Raw genomic sequence first — 21456 nt, forward strand, 5'->3', positions numbered from 1 at the left:
TAAATTACAATTTTACTAATTTAAGTTAGGAAGTGGAAAAATGACCTTTATAAAGACTGAATTGTGAATTAAACCTTTTAAAAATATTAAAAGAAGCTTAAGGGTGGGGTTAGAAGAATTTAAGACCGCTAAGGTTACGTGAACCACGTCTTCTTTGTAAAATATTTTAAATTTTATAGAAAAGAAACAATATAAATTCTTCAAATGATGATTGAGAAACGTCAGCTTTTAAATTTAGAAATAAAATATTCCAACTATATCATTAAATGTCTTGATTTTCAAATTGATTTTACATCAACTTATTTATGATAGTTTCTTTCGGTTTTTATTACGAATATGATATCTAATTTTTATGTTTGGTATAATTTAATATTTTATTTTTTTAGAAATAATTAATTATCCATCTCTTGAACCGTAAACTAAAATTTACTGCACGGTGATCTACTTTATCAATTGGTATAATTAAAGAACACTAAAAGCTACATATTTTATTCGATACGTGGTAACTATTAACAACAGAAACGTTCAAGAAAGCTTGCGTGGCGTTATCATAAATGATTTCCTTTCCAGAAACATATACGTGGCACTAATTCAGCGAATCAGTTCAACTTTTGGAAAGATAATCTTGGTTGCACCAGATCCTATCCGTCAGTTCTCCATAAGTGAAACGTCACCGTCCATACACGCTCCACCACTCCATCTGAAAATCTAGCAAATTTACTCCCACCCCAAGTGTGACATGGAGCCTCATCTACCTAGGTATGTTTGGTTGAGGGAATGTATGATTATTAATGAGAATAAAAATTATAGGAATAAGATTATTAAGAATGTTGTATTTTGTGTTTTGGTTGGTTTAGCAGGAATGTAAGATTACCGTGTTTGGTTAAAGGAATAAAAGATTATTGGAATGTATATTTAACCAAATTATCTTTATTATATATTTGTATAATATTACAAATCGTAAAATATTTATATTTTCTTTAAAAAATTAAATTTATAATATTTATATAATTTTTTTTACAAAATTTAAAATATAAAAAAGTTTAATAGAAAGATAATTTTTTTTTTAATTTCTGAACTTTATAGAATTTTAATTATAGATTTTTTTTGTAAAATTAAAATATTTAAGGATAAATTTGTAATTTAATTTTTTAAAAATTTTTATTATTCAATGACAGAATAAGATATTTTTGAAAATAAAATTTAAGGACATTTTAGTACAAACGCCGGTAATATTACAATACTTGAAGGAATAGAGGTATAACATTCCCGATAATATACTAAAAAAATATACTATTGGTAATAAAACATTACCGAAAATAAAATTTCCAGTCAATCAACATGAAATATAAATTTTTAAGAATCTCACAATCTTTAAACCAAACGTACATTAGTTTTTATCCCATCCTGGTCAAAATCAAGTTCGACGCTGGTTAAAGTTAAACCCCCCAAAAACACCGAAACGTACCTCCGTCCAAAAAAAAAAATCAATTTCAATTTCTGTCGGCCCACAATCTCTCTATTGTCCTTGTGCATGCCTTTGTAGTTTGTATTGTATTTTCTCTGAAGCAATTGTCGTTTAGTTTTCCTTCTGTTCTGTTCTCTCTCCTTCTTCTTCCATGGCCAAAGCTAGAGCTCCGAAGAGACCTCTAGAGTCTTACACAGTCAAACACATCAACAAGACAATTAAAGGTAAGCAACCAAAATGAAAAAGAAAAAATTGAGAAATTTAAGGATTAAGGTTTGTTTGTTTGTTCTTTTTCCCTTAAACTTGTGGTGGTGATTGGCAGCTGGTAATTGCGTGTTGATGAGACCAGCGGATCATTCAAACCCGCAGTACGTGGCGAGAATCGAGCGGATCGATGCTGACGCACGTGGTGGGAATGTGAAGGTGCTTGCCAGGTGGTACTACAGGCCGGAGGAGTCGATCGGAGGGCGGAGGCAGTTCCATGGATCTAAGGAGCTCTTTTTGTCCGATCATTACGATGTGCAAAGCGCTGATACAATCGAAGGAAAGTGTACGGTCCATAGTTTCAAGAGCTATACCAAGCTTGAGGCCGTCGGAAATGATGATTTCTTCTGTCGTTTCGAATATAATTCCCGCACTGTGCTTTCAACCCTGATCGCGTTGCTGTGTATGCCTTTTTTTCCCCTTCTTTTTATTTTGTTATAAATATCTGATAGAGTTCATATGTATTTCTTTTCTTTCTCTCAAAATTTATACTTCCACGGCTTAATTGGCGTTTTTGTTAATGTATTTCTAATGATTTTCATCCGCTAATTGCTTGATTAAGACTAAGTTAGTCAATATGAGTGATTAATGTTGACTTGAATATTAGAAAAAATATTATTTTTTTATGCTTTATGTTTGATTTAATTCATGTGAATAACTACCGATTGAATTGCTTAATTATGAATTCTGAAGCCTTAAGGTCGAAAAATCTTAGTGGTTTAATTTATGTCCAGGAAAAATGTAAGTTAATTTTGCCTAGTGCATTATGATATAGGGTTTACTCAGATTCACATTTTCATATGGTTTCTCATGATAACACATTGTATTTTGGTGTAATTAGATTAGCATAATTCAGTGTTCCTAAATTATTAAAATTTCATTGATCTAAATGAAAGGCATTGGATGGAAATGGTTAGATCAAGTAAACATTTTTACTTAATTTTAAATAGTGTTTTGCAATTTTGGGTTTTAGATTATTCTACTTTTTTTTACCTTTTCTGGTTTGTTACTGTAATGTGGCAGTTATTGCAAGTGTGAGATGCCTTACAATCCCGATGACCTAATGGTTCAATGTGAAGGTTGCAGTGACTGGTAAGTCGGATGCTTGTGAAGATAGTTGTATGAAATCCGTTCTCATAGATCTGTTCGAGGATATAAAAAGTTAAATAGAGTGGCATATAGACTATATTTTAGTTGTCACTTATCAGCAGGTCTTTCTTTAGAGAACCAGAACTGGTATTATTTAGCTGCCACTTGTGACTGGCGCAAAATTGGTTAAACAAGTTCTAAAGTTTGGCCCTGTAGTGGAATTATGATCCCTTCCTCGCCTTTTCTGCTTTGGAAACAGAATTTTATCTGTGTATATATTTCAGTTTGTAGAATTATGATGCACTCACCTATACTTTAGGTTACCAAAGTAACCTGCTCAAGCCCAAATGAGGCTTAGTTAGCCTTCTTCCTGCCACGGGAATTCCAACCTTCGATTCTTCTTGTGGAGCTATGGAAATTATCCCAGACATGCACAACATAAATTCACTCATTAATAACCCACTAAAATTCTAATATATACAGTCATGATGTAACCAAAGGCATTTATACAGTCATGATGTAACCAAAGTCTTTGTTGTCCTTCACTTGACACAAAGACATAAAAGGCGGGACACATGGTTCTCAATTATAAGGTTATGTCAAGGTGCTGGCCCTAAGCTTGACATTGTTTTGATATAATTGTAGTTAATCATGTTGATATAAACTGTTTGATGCATGGTCTTTTCTTAGATACAGCTTTCACTCGAGTAGCTCTGGATTTATTTGTATCATGAATTATTGGCATTGAGTTGGTAGATTTAAAGCGAAAACCCAGATAGCATTGAAGTAGGAAAATTTGGAGTTGTTGCTGAACTTTAATTTTGTGTCAATTGATGTTCGTATTTTGGGTTATTAAGACATATACACTTTGTTGTAACATGTTAATGGACAGATTCTTATTACATTTTTCACTTCATGTAGCTTCCTAGGGTGAGCTTTGTGTTTGATCCTTGTTAAGAAATTTAAGATTTCTGAAGTATTATTAGCCAGTTCAGGAAAGACATTTTTGTCTGATTTACTTTCATATCAAATTTCAAAGGCTCATTTTTATTCTACTCGAACAAAATGCAACCAATTTATCAGGCATGCTTGCCATATTCAGCATAGTACTTTTGATTCAGGTTTCATCCTGCTTGTATAGAATGACAGCGGAGGAGGCTGAAAGACTCGACCACTTCTTTTGTGAAAGCTGCTCTTCTGAAGGTCAGAACAAATTGCAGAATTCCCATTCCACTTCCAGACCCTTGGATACAAAGGTATTCTGGCTTCCTTGCGGTTCTATCCTTTTTCCGGTACTCCACGGTTTATATCTTCTTTGAGAATGTAGGTGCTGTTATGACCTTATGGGTTATTTTTTTGTATTGTTTAAGTCTGTTTCAACCATGCCAATGTTATTACCATATTTGTGTTAGCTGGCATGTATTACTATTCATAAACATCATTATTAATTATTATTTTCAGGTGGATACAAAACGGCTGAGGAGGTGAAAAAGAAAGTACATATAAACCTAGCTTTTTTAGTCCCGACACTGGTTTTCTCACTGTTAACCATGCGGTAGGCTTCCTCGTAAGTTCATAATCCTTGTGTCGACATTGGTTTGAAAACTTATGCCCTGTTTTATATAGTTTGAGGGCTAGACAGTAGAAGCCAGCAGTGTTTTGGTTGTATGTATCAAGATGTAGGTTCCCCTTTTATCTCTCAATGGGTTATTAGGTTTGTGGATAATCTAAAACTGTTTGTAAATTAAAAATGGAGCCATAGATTTTTGGGTTTTGATAGGTATATCAAATGCTGCTATGTTGGTTATTTGGTTGTCTTGTTTGCCTGGCTCTTGCATTGTTTATTCGGATTTTGAATTTTTGCCAATTGAATACATACGAAGAGAATTAACAATTCGCCAAGAGAGGAGTTATGATTAAATATGTTGATGATTATAAGATTTAAAATATTTTATTTCGTTGCCGGTAATTTCGGGCGAGAACCCAATATACTAATCAATTAGACTACAATTAATTTGTGATGACATTAAAATAATTATAAATATAGGTAAATAAAATTCTCGCCCAATCCTTATTTCCTTTTTTGTTTTAAGATGGGGAATATTGTTTTACTGCATTTCATTTTCGTCCTTAGAAATTGACCATCTTGAATGATTAAATTAGATTGCTTTCCAACCATCTAATTTGATGCAAATTGCTTGGTACTTAAAAGTACGAAGGAAGGGAGTGTAGCATCTGGGAAATGATATCCCCTGCTATCAGCGTTCAAGAAAGATAATATATGCGTCGGTGGAGCATCAAATATAACCAACTCCTCTTCGAGAGAACACCCCATTTTCGAGAGAATGTCAGCACATAAGTTTCGTTCCCGGTAGACGTGTTGGAATTCAAGATCCCATTGGCGCGTTTAAAGACATCGAATGTCTTCTATAATTATCCCCAAAGGACGAGCAACTTTATTGCCCTTCTCGATCAGCTGGAGACCACCCGAGCATCCACCCTCGCACACAATGTTACGGAAGCCATGATCCCCTGCAATTGTCAAATCCGACTTTAATTGCATGAAGCTCGGCAGCTACATTTATACAAATACCCAAGTGCGTCGTGAAACCCAAGACCCACTCAGCAGTTTTCGCCTCTCAAATACCGCCCATGCAATTATCAATCTGATTTTATTGCATGAAGCTCAGCAGCTACATTTGTACAAATACCCAAGTGCGCCGGAAACCCAAGGCCCACTCAGCAGTTTCGCCTCTAAAAATACCGCCTGCTCCTGAGATCCCCGAATTACCTTGACTAGCTCCATCCATGTAAGCTTTCACGCCCTGGAGGAGACCAAGCTACATTGAAGGTTGAATCAACTTGACTAGCTCCGCCCGCACTGTCTTTCACACAATGTGTTTATAGAGAGTTCAAGAGTGAATTTCATTTAATTTATTAAATCCAGTAATTAACTTGATTCTAAAAATTCTGAGAGTCGATCAAACCTGTCAAGTTTTAGTCCAAATTGACCCAAGTAAAATCAAATTGACCCAAATAAAATTCAAGCACTAATTTATTCATACTTGTCAAGTTTAGATTAGTTTGACCTAAAAATAAGTATAGACCAATTTGACAAAGTTTAGTCCAAATTAAGTATCATTGTTCCAAGTACTTCGTACTTAAATTAGGAAAATTACATTTGCCTCTTCATATTTTTGCAGTTTAAATATTTTTTTACGACTTTGTCAATTTTAGAATTAAAAAAAATCGAGACTTAAACCTCTCATTTTATTGGCTTAAACCTCTCATTTTATTGACTTAAACATTCTCGAGTTTTTTTCAATTTTCAAATTAGATAAATTGAACTATGGTCCCTATTTTTTGATTAAAAAACTTTATAAATTCCTCAATTTTTAAAATTAGACTCACCAAATCTTAAATCTTTAAATTTTAAAGGGTAAAGTACACAAATGGTCCCTTAACTATAGGATGAATGATATGAACCCGGTTGTGATGATTATCGAATTATATGTGAAATCTTGATTTTAGTAAGCGTTGAACTTGTAATTGTGTTCTGAAATGAAACTTGATAAGATGAGAAGTATATGACGATAAGTTAGATGTTTGTTTTGGATGAATAAGGAAGATGATGAGATGATTATACTGATTTGGATATAGTGGGAAGGTGATGAAAATTGTAGTTTGATGAAAAGGAAATGGTGAAGGTGATGGATGTAAATGACGCGGGATGTATATGGAAGAAAGAAAGGTGGATTGTGATTCACTAGCTATATAGCTAGGAACCAACAATATAAAATGATGGATTGAAATGGTATGGGATGAAACGTGACCCTCTAGTTATAAAGGTGCTAGGAACCAACGTTATAAATAAATGAAATGGATGAAAACCAAAAGACAAACTTGAAGCCGATAATTTTTTTCAAAAGAACTAGAAAGAAAGTAACTCTCAAAGAGGAATTTTATATATCAAAGTTGTGATTACAATGAAAGGATTAAGCCTATTTATAGTGCTTTTAGGCTGGATATTAAAGGTTCATACAAAAGAGATGAATGCTTCATCTTAATGGTGATGAATGCTCATGAATGATTTGTTTATTCTTTCTCTTAAGTGGCTAAATATTCTAGAGTCTAGTATGAATTTGGACACTATTGAGGCTGAATCTAGACTTAATTTCATCCAAAGGAGAGGGAGACTCTTGAACTTCCTTGACTTGCTCACGTATGAAATAAGGAGGATCAATGTGGACACCTTGATGTATGTACACATCCTATGCGTCTAAGGGAGAGTGTCTCTTGGATTTCCATGCTCATCTTCATGTCATTTATCCTTCTTCAATGTCTTAATGATGAGAATAAAGTAGACCTTTAATGTATGTCTCTTTGAAATTTGAATGGTTTCTCAAAAGATGATAAAGAAGTCTTCATTGCATATCTTACTTGCAGAATTTGAATAGCCTTAAAATGATGATAAAGGACTTAATTGCTCTTAATACAGCCCATGAATGTATGTTGGTCATCCATGCACTTTAAAAATAAATCTGGAGAGTCCTTTGAATGTCCAACCTTCCTTCCATGTAATTCCCGTAATGAAATTCCAGCACTATCTCCGTAAATTGATCATATCTCAAGCTCTTGGTATCGGATTGAGGTGATTCAAAGGCGTTGGAAAGCTAAGAGAAACAAGAATAATATCCATTGATTTCAGGATCCAAACACATCTGTATCACATCCAAAAATGAAAGAAAACTGACTGATATTCTTGCATTTGATGTGATTGTTCATCTCTCATACACTAGACACAATAGAAAATGTTCATACTTAAATAAAATTAAGAATAAACATGTCATGCAAACATTAAAGGAGAGTTTGATTAATGAACTATTTAATTATTAAACTAGCTTTATTGAATGAAGACCATACTTAAATGAAATAGCTTGCTTTAAAGAAACTGCATGCTTAAACAAGCCTAATGTTCATGCTTTGAATGAAGTAGCATGTTATTTATTCTTGAGAATTTATTTCATGCAAACTTAATTACTCATGTAAATTCATGCACAAGTAAAAGATGGTAATCCTCCCTCAAAACTTGGTGTTTCATTTCTCACGTCCCAAGCTTGACAAATAAGTTCCCATGGCTGCTTGAAACTTCTTACCCTTGCACGTGTAATAGGTCCACTAGGAATTCGTCTCGGTCCTTGCCATTGGTGATCATATCAGCGGAGCTTTGTTAGGTCTCCCAGTTATTAAAGTTATTTAATGGTCCCCTGATTATACGATGTTACTTTATTAAGTCCCTTGATTGATTGTAATATGATAAAATCTGATCACAAAATTTCAAAAGATATCATTTCTCAGGCAACAGTTAACATCCAACCAAGACAATCGTCAATTTTTTATGGAAAATGATAAATTTAGAACATATGATAATCAATTATCATTTTGTAACTTTTAATAGTCAAGGGATTCAACAAACAATGCCTATAGTCAAGAGAATATTTTGTAACTTTTAATAATTAAATGACTCAACGAAGTAATCCCTTTGGTCCAGACCATTTGTATACCCTTCTAACTAGTTACTTAATAATTACACTTCAAACTGATCTTAATATTAATGCATTTCTTTTTCATTATTAAATTTTAAATCTCGAGTTATTAATTAAATGTTAATATACGTGTATATTTAATTTATAGTCGTCTAACTTAACAGTAGGTGAAAGGAAGCTAAGATGCGAATGTGATTGGATGGTAAGAAAGGAGGAAAGGATCACATGCCTGTGCCAATACCAATAACGAAAGTTGCTCATTCATGTCTACCAAATTAAAGACAATATATAAATAAATTACGATAATGTTTTCTTTTATCCTAACAACAATAAATTTGTAAAAATGGAAACACAACATGTAATTCTCATTGTGAGGTTGAAGACTCATCAACTGGATGCCAGATCTGTTGTAAAACCACATCGAATCAGCTTCAACTGCATATCCATCATGGTTACGATGCCAACTATAATAAGCATGAGTCCGGTTCTTGACATTGAAATGGCGTGACCGAGCTGGCTTCACGATACGCCGAATAGGCCGCTGTGGCTCCGTCATGCTGCAAATACAAAAAAAAAAGCCAAGCATTCGACCTCAATCATAGTAACAATTATGTATGAAACAATCATATACTTCAGAAAGAAGAAGCTCTACTTGGTGCTAAGCCTTCGAGATTCCCTCCGTCACCGATCGTGATGTATACCGGTGCAGATTGGTCCTTCACAGGAGTGCATATGCCATTTACAACATTGTATGCAATGTTGGATACACGTTCCTGTAATATACTAAATCAGTAATCAACCAACTCTAGAACATAATAATATAGTGAAGAGCTTACGGATCGTTCATAGGCGTGGACGTGGCCGGCAAATACGACATCGACTTTGTACTGCACGAACCAAGGCTCGTATATTACTCTCATGATTCTCCTTCCATGTAATGGTAGTTTGTAGCTGTTATACCATGGAGAATGCATGAGAACTATTAACCATGGTGTTTCGCTCCTGTTAACTTTTGGTAGCTCTGCTTCAAGCCATTTGTACTGAGAGTGTTTTACCTGCAGTAGAATCATTGATAAGTTACCAGATGAATTCAGCAATCAGCATACAAGTGTATAACCACACAGAAGATTTATGTTTGATACCATAGGCCGAATACGAAGACAAGACTATGATGTACGCCGAAGCTCTCTTTATCGAGTACCAAAACGGCATGGTACTGTTCGATGCTTGAAAAGGAACATGATACCGGTGAGTGTAAGGCTTAAAAGGCTTCTTTTCACCCTGCAAGAGGAGCCCACAATCATGTTGTTACCAAAGCACAAAACAGTATAAAATTCAAACCGTCACCGGGCTCATCGGCTCATGCTGTGAGCATATAAAAAGAAATTAATGCTTACGATTTCAGGGGCGAAGTCGATCTCATGATTTCCGGCAGTCCATATCCATGGTTGATATGCAACACTTCGCTCAACAAACCTTCCCCATGAATCCCATCTTATATTATCATGATTGGGATATTTATCTGCGTAAGAAAGATCCCCAACAATACTGTCTGGCCTTTCTGTGGGTTCTGCTCATAATGTGTCAATGTGCTATTCGAATCAAAGCTCTGCCCCAGATCCCCTGCATAATGATTCCAATCTCATACATCATCACATGAGCAATGACCATACATGCACATACATACATGCATACACATTAACCAAGGTTTCACATACCGATGAGGCCAAATGTATATGGGACATTGGGACCAACTGCAGGAGGAGTTGTAAACCAGAATGTTCTCCTAGTATGATCCAAACCAACCTCATAGTAGTATCTGGTGTTGTACTGCAATTTGCAAAAACATTCAACAACGAAATAAAAAAGGACTCGGAATCGAATATCAAGAATGCCGCCGAAACTCGATTACTTGAAAACTGATATGATCAACTAAGAAGTTATAGTACTCAGTACTATATAGACCAGACTATGAATATAAATTTACCTCTAGATTTCTGATGGTACAGTGATAATAACCAGAGGTGTAATTGTAGAACTTATAGGTAAGAATTTGCCTTGAGCCTTTTTCTTGAGCTTGGTGTTTTCACTCCAGTAAAGAACAGCACTGGAACCCGGTTCATCCTCGGTCACCCATGAAACAATCACAGCTTTGCCATCATGATCTCCTTGTGTTATATGCACCTTAAAATTCAAACCCCAAATCTTACACACACACACACACACATATATATATATATATAAACAAAATGCAAAAGAGAAAAAGAAAACCTGTTGAGGTGCATTATAGCCTGGGGGAACTCGGAAAACATCACTGTCGAGTGGCATATCCTCTGTTTTCTCCGCTTTCCTAACGTAGACGCTGGTCTTTCCGCCATTACAATACACTGCTGAGTTCAGAACCAAACCCAGAACATGGCCACAAAGAAGAAAGAACAAGGCGAGAATATTCAGATTATATACGAATATACAGATCAGTCAACTCTTTGGATAGATGATGTGAAAAGTGATTGATTTTTATATAAAAAATATGTAGATTGAACGAGGAAAAATAATATTATTAATATTCTCTTGCATGCATAAGAAGTGTTAAATGATAATTATTCAAATTAAAAGTGTTTTTGAAATTGAGTTGAACAATACTTTTGAAAAAAATTAAATTTATAATGTTTGGGTTTGTCAGAAAAGCAATTTTAGATCAAACTATTAATTTATTATTATTTTAATACTGAATCTTTTTTATATATTTTTAAATAATTTAAATATAGTTCAATATTTTTGCTAAATAATCCATCCTATTCTGGTATTTGTTGGGTTTATCAAAATCATAAAACCATTGAATTTATCATCACTCGAAAACCTGTATACATTGATTGTTGAGTTCTTTTGCAACTAAAATTAAAACAACTATATCCAATAAAATTTATTTATTCTTTTTTAATTTAATTTAAGAAAATATTTTTTAACAATTGTTTGCAAGATTTTTTAAATATTAATTTTGAGATAGAATCTTTTAATTTTAACCTTAATTCAAATATTCCATATTTTAACCTTAACACTTCAACCAAAAATAATTATAATTTCAAAAGTTCCAGTTCATCCCTAAAGATAAATATGAAGCAGAGCAATGAGAAGGAATATGGCAAGTAGATAGTTTTTTATTTTATTTTATGAATTTGTTTTTATTTTATTTTATGAATTTGTACGGTTTATTTTTAAACCCTTATATATATAGAAATTCTAAAAATATATAAATAATTTAAGTATTATACTTCATATATGTAATCGTCTGCCCAAGCATGGTACACAATTGTAGCATTCTTAATGGGTTTAATATAAAAAATAAGTGTTTACTATACTTAAAATTAACTTTTAGTACCTAAATAATTTATTGTTAAAAATAGGTGTCTAAAAGTTTTTTTCATTACATTTTTAAGTGCAAACTTTAAAAAAAACCATTAAATGATACGTGTTACGTTCAAAATTTTTTTAAAAAAATTAAAGAAAATATAAATGTGACACGTGTCACTTAATGATTTTTTTTAACGTGGACACCTAAAAATATAAAGAAAAAACTTTAAGCACCTACTTTTTAACAAAAAAAATATTTAAACACTTAAACATTTTTCAAAGTATAATTTAAACAATTATTTTAATATTAATCCTCCTTAATGGATAGAGCCAAATTTCGACCATGCCCATGCCCCCATCTTCTAATCGAACCTTTGTTTGTTTTCGTCTTCTTGTACTTTTTTTCTTTGTATTTTCGAGGATAAATGTTAAAGAAAATATTTTTAATTATATAAAGAGAAAATATTTCATAAGGTAAATTATGTATTTATTTAAACTATTAATTTTGATCAGTTTTAGTACCTAAATAATTTATTGTTAAAAATAGGTGTCTAAAAGTTTTTTTCATTACATTTTTAAGTGCAAAACTTTAAAAAAAACCATTAAATGATACGTGTTACGTTCAATTTTTTTTTAAAAATTAAAGAAAATATAAATATGACACGTGTCACTTAATGATTTTTTTTAACGTGGACACCAAAAAATATAAAGAAAAAACTTTAAGCACTTACTTTTTTAAAAAAAAATATTTAAACACTTAAACATTTTTCGAAGCATAATTTAAACAATTATTTTATATTAATCCTCCTTAATGGATAGAGCCAAAATTTCGACCATGCCCATGCCCCCATCTTCTAATCGAACCTTTGTTTGTTTTCGTCTTCTTGTACTTTTTTCTTTGTATTTTCGAGGATAAATGTTAAAGAGAAAATATTTTTTAATTATATAAATTAAAGAGAAAAATATTTCATAAGGTAAATTATGTATTATTTAAACTATTAATTTTGATCAATTTTAGTACATAAACTTTAATTTTTTTAAAATCATACATAACGTTTAATTTTTATTTATTTTAGTATCCGTCATTAAAAACTTAACATGTTTAGTACTTAAACAATCAATTTTGGTCCGTTTTAGTACTTAAACTTTCATTTTCCCCCAAAAATCAACGTTAAATTCTGATACTAAAATAAAACGAAAGTTAAATTTTAGATATGATTTTAAAAATTAAAAGTTTAGATATTAAAATAGACTAAAACTAATAGTTTAGGTACTAAACGCATAATTTATCCTATTTTATATATAGATCATTTAAAATTTAATTTATAAAACACTGAATATTTTAATTTTATATAGAGTTTAAATTTTAATTTATTAATTTATAAAAAGTTTACCCATATTCTAATATTTTATTATATAATATAAAAAATAGCAAGTCGTCGTTTATGATTGTTGTATTCGTAAGCAATATAAAAGGGTCAAACAATTGCATGCATCATATTATCTCAATGGTTAAAGAAATTGTTATTGTTATTAGAAGTTATAAATTCGATCACCAATAATTATAAGAGTGATTAAACGTTTATTATCAAATAATAGTATTTTATTAAAACATTTTAATTTAATGTCAACGAGCGTTGATACAAGTGATTAGAATTCAGGAATTTAAACTTGTACGATCAAGTTTAGATTCTATCACGTCTCTCTTGATAAACAATATATCCTAATTAAATTTTAGGTATAACCTGACCATGGATTATAAAATTCACCACAGTACGGAAAGAAAAGAACTCCTTAACATAATAAAATTTAAATAAATTATACTAATAATTAATATAATTTAAAATTAGACTGAAATAAATTTGAATATAATTCATACATCACGATTGTAACACCCTCAATCCGTATCCAACCCAGATACAAGTCCGAGATGTCACATTGACTTTTTAAAACAATATTCTTAACAAAATACAGAACATTTGGACTTATATTAATAAAATATGATAATATACCGTAGAATTATGTTCGTTATAACAAATTTAAGGAAAAAACGTTTTTATGAACTGTAATATACGATATGAACAGTACCGTGAATAGTGCTACAGTGTACCGATGCACTAGTGTACCGATGCACAAAAACATCGAATATAAATTGTGTATCGGTGCATTGCTATAGTGTACCGATGCACTGCTACAGTAACTTCAGTTCAAATTATATAAACTCATAAAAATTAAATCGTTCATCACTATACATTTACCATTTACATAAATACGTTTAAAACATTACCAAACTCGATCAGAGCATAAATACTTAATTTAAATACTTTGTTTACATGCCAACCTATTTATCACATAACAATATATTTGTATAATTTACTTCTGATTTGATCTTCAAGTGGAGATATGTTGTTTTGCTGTCTAACCTTGCTTGTCTTTCTTCTCTGATCATACTTGTGAAACACTCACACACTAAGTCATCGACTTAGTGAGGCATAATAATACTGATAATAATATAATGAAAATGTCATAATAAAATGCAATATCATGAAATCTATATTCAATCCATGCAAGTCATATAATCATGTATCTTACCCATGATCTTATTAATTATCCATCATGAATTCACATCAATAAGTTCAATAGCCCATAATACAATATTGAGAACCTGATGTATGTGAGTACTGTGAGGTTGTTCACTATGCTGTCACCACAGCTCGTATAAATTGCACCGAAGGACCGCGTAGCAATTGCACCGAAGTGCCACGTAGAAATGCACCGTAGTGCCATACAAGATTTGTCCATAAGGACCACATATAAATTCCTTAAAAATCATATACATATACCAAGAATCAAGCAGGTGTCTCAAAAGACCTCATACATGTTCCAAAGAATACATATATGTCCCGAAGGACCACATAGAATTTATCCTGAAGGACCGCGTAGACCCTCTACTCTTGGCATACCAACTATACCTATAGTTCTCATCTACATAACATGGGCTTTCATAATTCACATAGGGTATCTCATAGACATATCATTTCCATACTTTTATCACGTAGCTCATATAACTTTTCCTGCATATTCATGTCACATAATGCATATAGTATGAACTCATATCATGTTTCATATATGAATGATCATAAAAGTATTAAATCTAGACTTATCACGAGTCTAGAACTGAATATTTCTATAATCATGCTATGCATATGCACTCACCTATATCTTTTTACCTTTTCCTTGATCGATCTTACTTGTCACTTGTTCTGGAACTCGTTTAGGCTCGATATCTACATAAAATAATTTTCGAGACGATTATCAAAAGCCTAAACCTTATAACTTGATATTAATAGCTTAAAAGAATTTAATGAATCAATATTCAATTTTTTCCTTTAGGGGTGTACCGATGCACTATAAGTGCATCGGTACCTAAAATAGCTTTAAAATTTTCATGCATCGATGCCTGCCGGTGTGTATTGATGCACCTTCAAAATCGGTACCCTTAGTGCATCGGTACCCACTCATAGTGTACCGATGCACCTGTCAAAATAAACTGGTTTGACTCGAAAATCATCTACACTTCACCCAACTTTTCATGTATACAACCCTTATTATGATACTAAACCCATCTATAACAACTTTAACTAATTTCTATCATTCCAACACTTTAGAATTTCCCATATTTCATCCAAATTCTTAAAGTTAAGAATCATACCCAATTTTTCATGTTATCAAAACTTTGATTTAACACTTATAACTTCTTATTCACACCTATGACAAGTCAATTTCAGCTTCTAAATCTATTATCAACTCTTATCTAGAAATTTATTTAGAAACTCATTCCCTTTAATATCTTATAACTTCTTCATCTTTTGATTATAAGACAACTTAAGCTTTCCTTAAGCTTAAGTATCACCTAAGGATCATCACCCAACCTTTAATTCAACAAATAATCAACTAATTAAGAAACTCACCTTTGCTTGGGGCTTCACGTTGGAGAAGAGAAGAATATGGAGAAGAATTGTCTGAACTTGTTTCCCAACACATATACTCCACATGGGTATTATAATACCCACTAATTATTGAATTATTTTCCTTGTTCAATGACCCATTTGCCCTTTGACTCTTTCTTCATTTACTAAACTATCATTTATAAAATATTTCAATTAATTCCTTCATCTTTTCAATTATCCAATTTGGTCATTGAATTTTAAAATTTCACACTTTAATCACTAACATGGTATTGAGGATGTTACAAATCTCCCCCTTAAGAAAATTCGTCCTTGAATTTTCATTACACGGACAAATGGGGGTACTGATGCCACATATCCTCTTCACGTTCCCATGTTGCTTCCTCTACTTTGTGATTTCTCTATAGCACTTTTACTAACGGAATAGTCTTATTCCTCAACTGTTTGACTTCATAAGCCAATATTCTCACTGGTTTTTCTTTATAGGTTAAATTAGGTTGGACTTCTACTTGCTGTGGTGCAACAATATGAGAGGGATCAAATCTATATCTTCGAAGTATTGAAACGTGAAAGACATCAAGTATCTTTTCCATCTCAGGTGGAAAAGCTACTTGATATGCCACAGATCCTACTCTCTTTACAATCTCATAAGGTCTAGTAAATCTAGGACTCAACTTTTCTTTCCGACCAAATTGTAATACTTTCTTCCAAAGAGATACTTTCAAGAAAACTTTATCTCCAACTTCAAATTTAATCTCTCTTCTTTTAAGATCAGAATATGAATTTTGCCGATCAAATACCACTTTGAGATTATTATAAATTTCTCAAACTTTTTCTTCCACATCTTGAATCAAATCTGGACCAAAAACACTTCGGTCTTTAAGCTCATACCAGTTTAAGGGAGTACGACATTTCCTTCCATATAAAGCCTCATAGGGTGCCATCTTGATACTGGACTGATAACTATTGTTGTAAGCGAATTCTGCTAGTGGTAAATACTTTTCCCACGACCCTTTGAACTCAATTACACATGCTCTCAACATATCTTCCAAGATTTGAATAGTCTCTGATTGTCCGTCAGTCTGAGGATAAAAAGACGTACTAAAGTTTAGACGAGTTCCCAACACTCCATGTAGGGATTTCCAAAATCTCGAAGTAAATCGAGGATCTTGATCAGAAACTATAGAAACAGGCACTCCATGCAATCTAATAATTTCTCTAATGTACAACTTTGCGTACTTTTCCATAGAGAAATCTGTTCTAACCGGAAGGAAATGCGCTGACTTAGTCAATCGATCGACAATTACCCATATTGAATTTCTTTGTTCGGAGTCAAGGGTAAACCCGAAACAAAATCCATCGTCACATTTTCCCACTTCCATTATGGAATGGAAAGCGGTTGCAATAATCCTGACGGAACTTGATGCTCAGCTTTAACTTTTTGACATACCAAACGCTTAGACACAAATTCAGTGATACTTATTTTCATTCCCGACCACCAATACCGATCCTTTAAATCCATATACATCTTGCTTCCACCCGGATGTATCATCAACGGACTACAATGAGCCTCTGTCAATAAATATTTCTTCAAATTCTCATCATCGGGTATCACAATTCTTCCTTTATAATACAAATTCCCATCCGATTTAACCTCAAAATCCTTAATTTCTTTATTCTTTACTTGTTCTATTCTTTTCAAACATATTTCATCTTTACTTTGTAATTCTCCAATTCGATCCAACCACGTTGGTTTAAGCTTTAACTTTGCACATAGACCACCGTCTTCAGTTAAAGAAAATATTGTGTCCATAGCTCGTAACACTGCAACCGTTTTCCTGCTCAAAGCATCTGCTACCACGTTAGCCTTTCCGGGATGGTAGTCAATTATCACATCATAATCTTTTAAAAACTCGACCCATCTCCTTTGCCTCAAATTAAGTTCTTTTTGAGTCATTAAATACTTTAAACTCTTATGATCTATATACAAGTAACAACATTCTCCATATAAGTAGTGACGCCAAATCTTGAGAGCGAACACTACATCAGCCATTTCTAAATCATGAGTTGGATAATTCTTTTCATGTGGTTTCAACTGTCTTGATGCATACGCTATCACTTTCCCTTCTTGCATTAATACACATCCTAATCCATTATGGGACGCGCCACTATATACCATAAAATTCTTACCGGATTCAGGTTGAACTAATACAAGTGCTTCTGTCAAAATTCTCTTTAAAGCTTCAAAACTTTCTTGGCACTCTGAAGTCCAGACAAATGGTACATTCTTTCTCATCAGCTTTGTTAAAGGCAACACTATCATCGAAAAATTCTTAACGAATCTTTGATAATAACCAGCAACTCCAAGAAAACTCCGAACTTCAGACACACTCTTTGGAATTTCCCAATTCATTATATCTTTAATCTTTTGAGGGTCCACTCGAATCCCATCTACAGAGATCACATGCCCCAAGAAAATTACTTCATTTAGCCAAAATTCACATTTGGACAGTTTAGCGTAAAGCTTCTTATTCCTGAGAATTTGCAAGGCTATCCTCAGATGTGTGCTATGCTCTTCATATGATTTCGAGTACACCAGTATGTCATCAATAAAGACAACAACAAACTGGTCCAAATAAGGCTGAAAAATCCTATTCATGAGGTCCATGAAAGCAACAGGTGTATTCGTTACATCGAATGACATCATGATGAATTCATAATGTCCATATCTCGTTCGAAAAGTTATATTCGAAATATCTTTCTCTTGAATATTCAATTGATGGTAACCATAACGTAAATCAATTTTCGAGAATACCGAAACTCCTTTTAATTGATCCAACAAGTCATCAATTCAGGAAAAGGGGATACTTGTTTTTGATTGTCACCTTATTGAGCTAGGGATAGTCAATGCAAAGACGTATTAAACCATCTTTTTTCTTAACAAATAACACTGGAGCTCCCCAAGGTGACACACTTGGTCGAATAAATCTCTTCTCTAACAACTCTTGCAATTGCTTCTTCAATTCCTGCAATTCTTTCGAAGTCATACGATAAGGTGCCATTGCAATAGGAGTTGTTCCCAACATTACTTCAATTTAAAATTCTACCTCTCTATATGGAGGTAATCTTGGCAACTATGTAGGGAAAACATCAAGGAATTCTCTAACTATCGGAATCTCATATAACCCTTTCTATTTAACTCTTGTATCTACTATATTGCAAGAAAACCCTGACATCCTTGTAGCATTAACTTCTTTGCGGACATCACTGATATTACATTTTCTAAAGGATTAAACCTTTCACTAATCACATTTACTTCTATCCTTTCTGGACTCTTCAGGGTTACCTTTTTCAATCTACAATCAACATTCCCATAATAACAAAACAACCAATCCATTCCCAGAATCACTTCAAATTCATCAAAAGGTAGTTCCATCATATTAGAAGGGAATTCAATTCCCTGAATCTTTAGGGGACATCTCTTACAAACCTTGTTTACCCAAGCACTATGCCCTAAAGGATTAATTAATATTACTTCATTACTCGTAGCTTCTAATGAGATTCTCAATTCCTTTACTAATTTACTGGTAATATAAGAATAATTGGAACTCGGATCAATCAACACCAATACTAATTTATCATACAGCTGGAAAGTACCTGCTATAATATCGGGATCATCACGGTCGTCACTTTTCTTTAAATTGTATACTCGTGCAGTGGAGCGAATTTCAGGTTATACAGAGGATTCATATTGATTCATCCCTCTACCTCTTCTTCGTCCTCTTTGGGAAGAAAAACATTTCTTTCAGATGGTGTAGACTCACCCACCATTAATGGAGAATCCCAGATAAAATGTTCGACATTTCCACATCGGAAACATACTCCAAAAGTCATTCTATATGTTCCAAAATGATTTTCCCACAATGCTGACATTATCTCGCTTGACTTTGAGTGGCTCTCTTAGTACCAGATCCCACTGATTGCGTCTGTTGAGTTCAAATAATTCAGCGCGTAGTTAAAAACAAAAATATACGGCCACGGGGAAATATGGAGTAAGGCCTAGAGCGGGGGAGAATTATAGACTGCAAGAGATTTCGTCCTCTACTAGCTCACTGTCACAAGCTTCCACGTAAGCATTTTTTTCTCATTTTTTACCGCGCGAGTTATGTTTAAAGCTCGTTATTAGTGGCGTAACAACTGTTTAAAAAGTCTGAATAGTTAATTGTCGAAGCAATTGATTGTCGTGGCAACTGATTGTTGTGACAGTTGGGTTTCCTCCTTCAAAGCTCTGCAGAGCGTTCTTCCTAATTTCAAAGTACTAGTTAATTGTATATGCCCTTGGTGATACTCCCTGCATTAATCATGGGTGAACAACAATTGATCTTGTGCTCATTTTAGCCGTTGAAATTCAAATCTTATCCCTAAGATAGATTAGCCTTCACCAATGATCATTCAAATAAAGATCATGTTCATTCATTTCATGAATCTAACACTCCCGATATTTGATAAATGGATAAACTCTCGAGATCTTATCCTAATTCACTCAAAGTCAATTAAATAACGAATAATGAACAGGCTTTGAAATAGAAAAATGACAATCAATCACAACATCAATGGTTACTTGATGTTAACAGAGATTGACATTTTTTCCTATTGTGTCATGGGTCACATCTTTTGTTTTCTCTAGACTTCTTCCGAATATCCATATCACAATGAGTTGAGTAGATTTTGGACGACCGTGTTCCCTCAATAAGGACGAATCTGGTATAATTGGAAGCCAATTCTGAACCTCATCAGGGTCTTTCTCATTACCTATGGGGAAATCAAATTCATATAGCTTAAACACTTCTGAAAGTCGGTATACGAGATCCAAAAAACGGTTATAGTATTGATGGGGTATGAGAGCAAGCTGCTATGCATGAGAGCATGAATACTTCAAAGCTTGAAAAACCTATAGTCACACCATCTGTCTCATAGATTAACTCTGAACGAGTTAGCTTGAATATATTGAAGAGGTCACAGTATTTCTGTGACCCGAAATAATTCTTGGGTTCTAGAGAATATTGTTACAAACATTCCATTTGATGCATCAATTTTTTTTTTGTATACCTGTAACTAATCTTGGGTGATGAACATGACCGTTTTGCATCCAATTTTGAGCTTGTCCCCTAAGCTTGACAAAAAGTACTCCCAAACGAAAATATGTCGTGTTAACCAAAGTCGTTACTAGTAAATGGTGACCCCCTTTAAGATCAAATTGATAGCCTTGGCCAAGTTGGTCGTCAAGTGTTCATATCGATATCTGTCATCATATGCATTTGTCCATATTTCTTTGTTGATAAGGCTGATGTAATCGTATCCTTCCTTGTTCTTTCATCTCAAATCTTTAAGCATGGATTCAAATGTTTCAGGTAATAGTTAGTAACATGGGCATCAAATGTAGAACATACTGTTAAGTTTCTATAAAAATGAAAATGATTGGGAAATAAAAAATAACATTTTGACATACCCATGCTCACAAGTAATTGGTGCTCATAATTCTTCTTGAACCTTCCATGATAGTTAGCAGTAATGTGTTGGATACAATACCGATGTTGGACATTAGGGTGGTTGTCACATTAGACCAAAATAATCCATTGCTACTTTGATCCCAGCTCCGCGATATGAAATGACACAGATTTTTCCCCTCGTGACAACATGTAAGCGTAAATTTTTGAGGAAAAAACCCAATAATCCGTATTTACTCCTTTAACAATGGCAAAATCAGCTA

General features: G+C 33.1%; 2 pseudogenes; one reads left to right on the forward strand and one right to left on the reverse strand.

The window, feature by feature from the left end:
• Window positions 1-1443: 1443 nt before the first annotated feature.
• LOC120145095 lies at window positions 1444-4599 on the forward strand (annotated as a pseudogene).
• Window positions 4600-9444: 4845 nt separating this feature from the next.
• On the reverse strand, window positions 9445-10824 carry LOC120145357 (annotated as a pseudogene).
• Between the last annotated feature and the right edge of the window lie 10632 nt (window positions 10825-21456).

Source organism: Hibiscus syriacus, unplaced genomic scaffold, assembly GCF_006381635.1.
Source record: "Hibiscus syriacus cultivar Baekdansim isolate YM2019G1 unplaced genomic scaffold, ASM638163v2 tig00110893_pilon, whole genome shotgun sequence".
Classification (NCBI taxonomy): Eukaryota; Viridiplantae; Streptophyta; class Magnoliopsida; order Malvales; family Malvaceae; genus Hibiscus; species Hibiscus syriacus.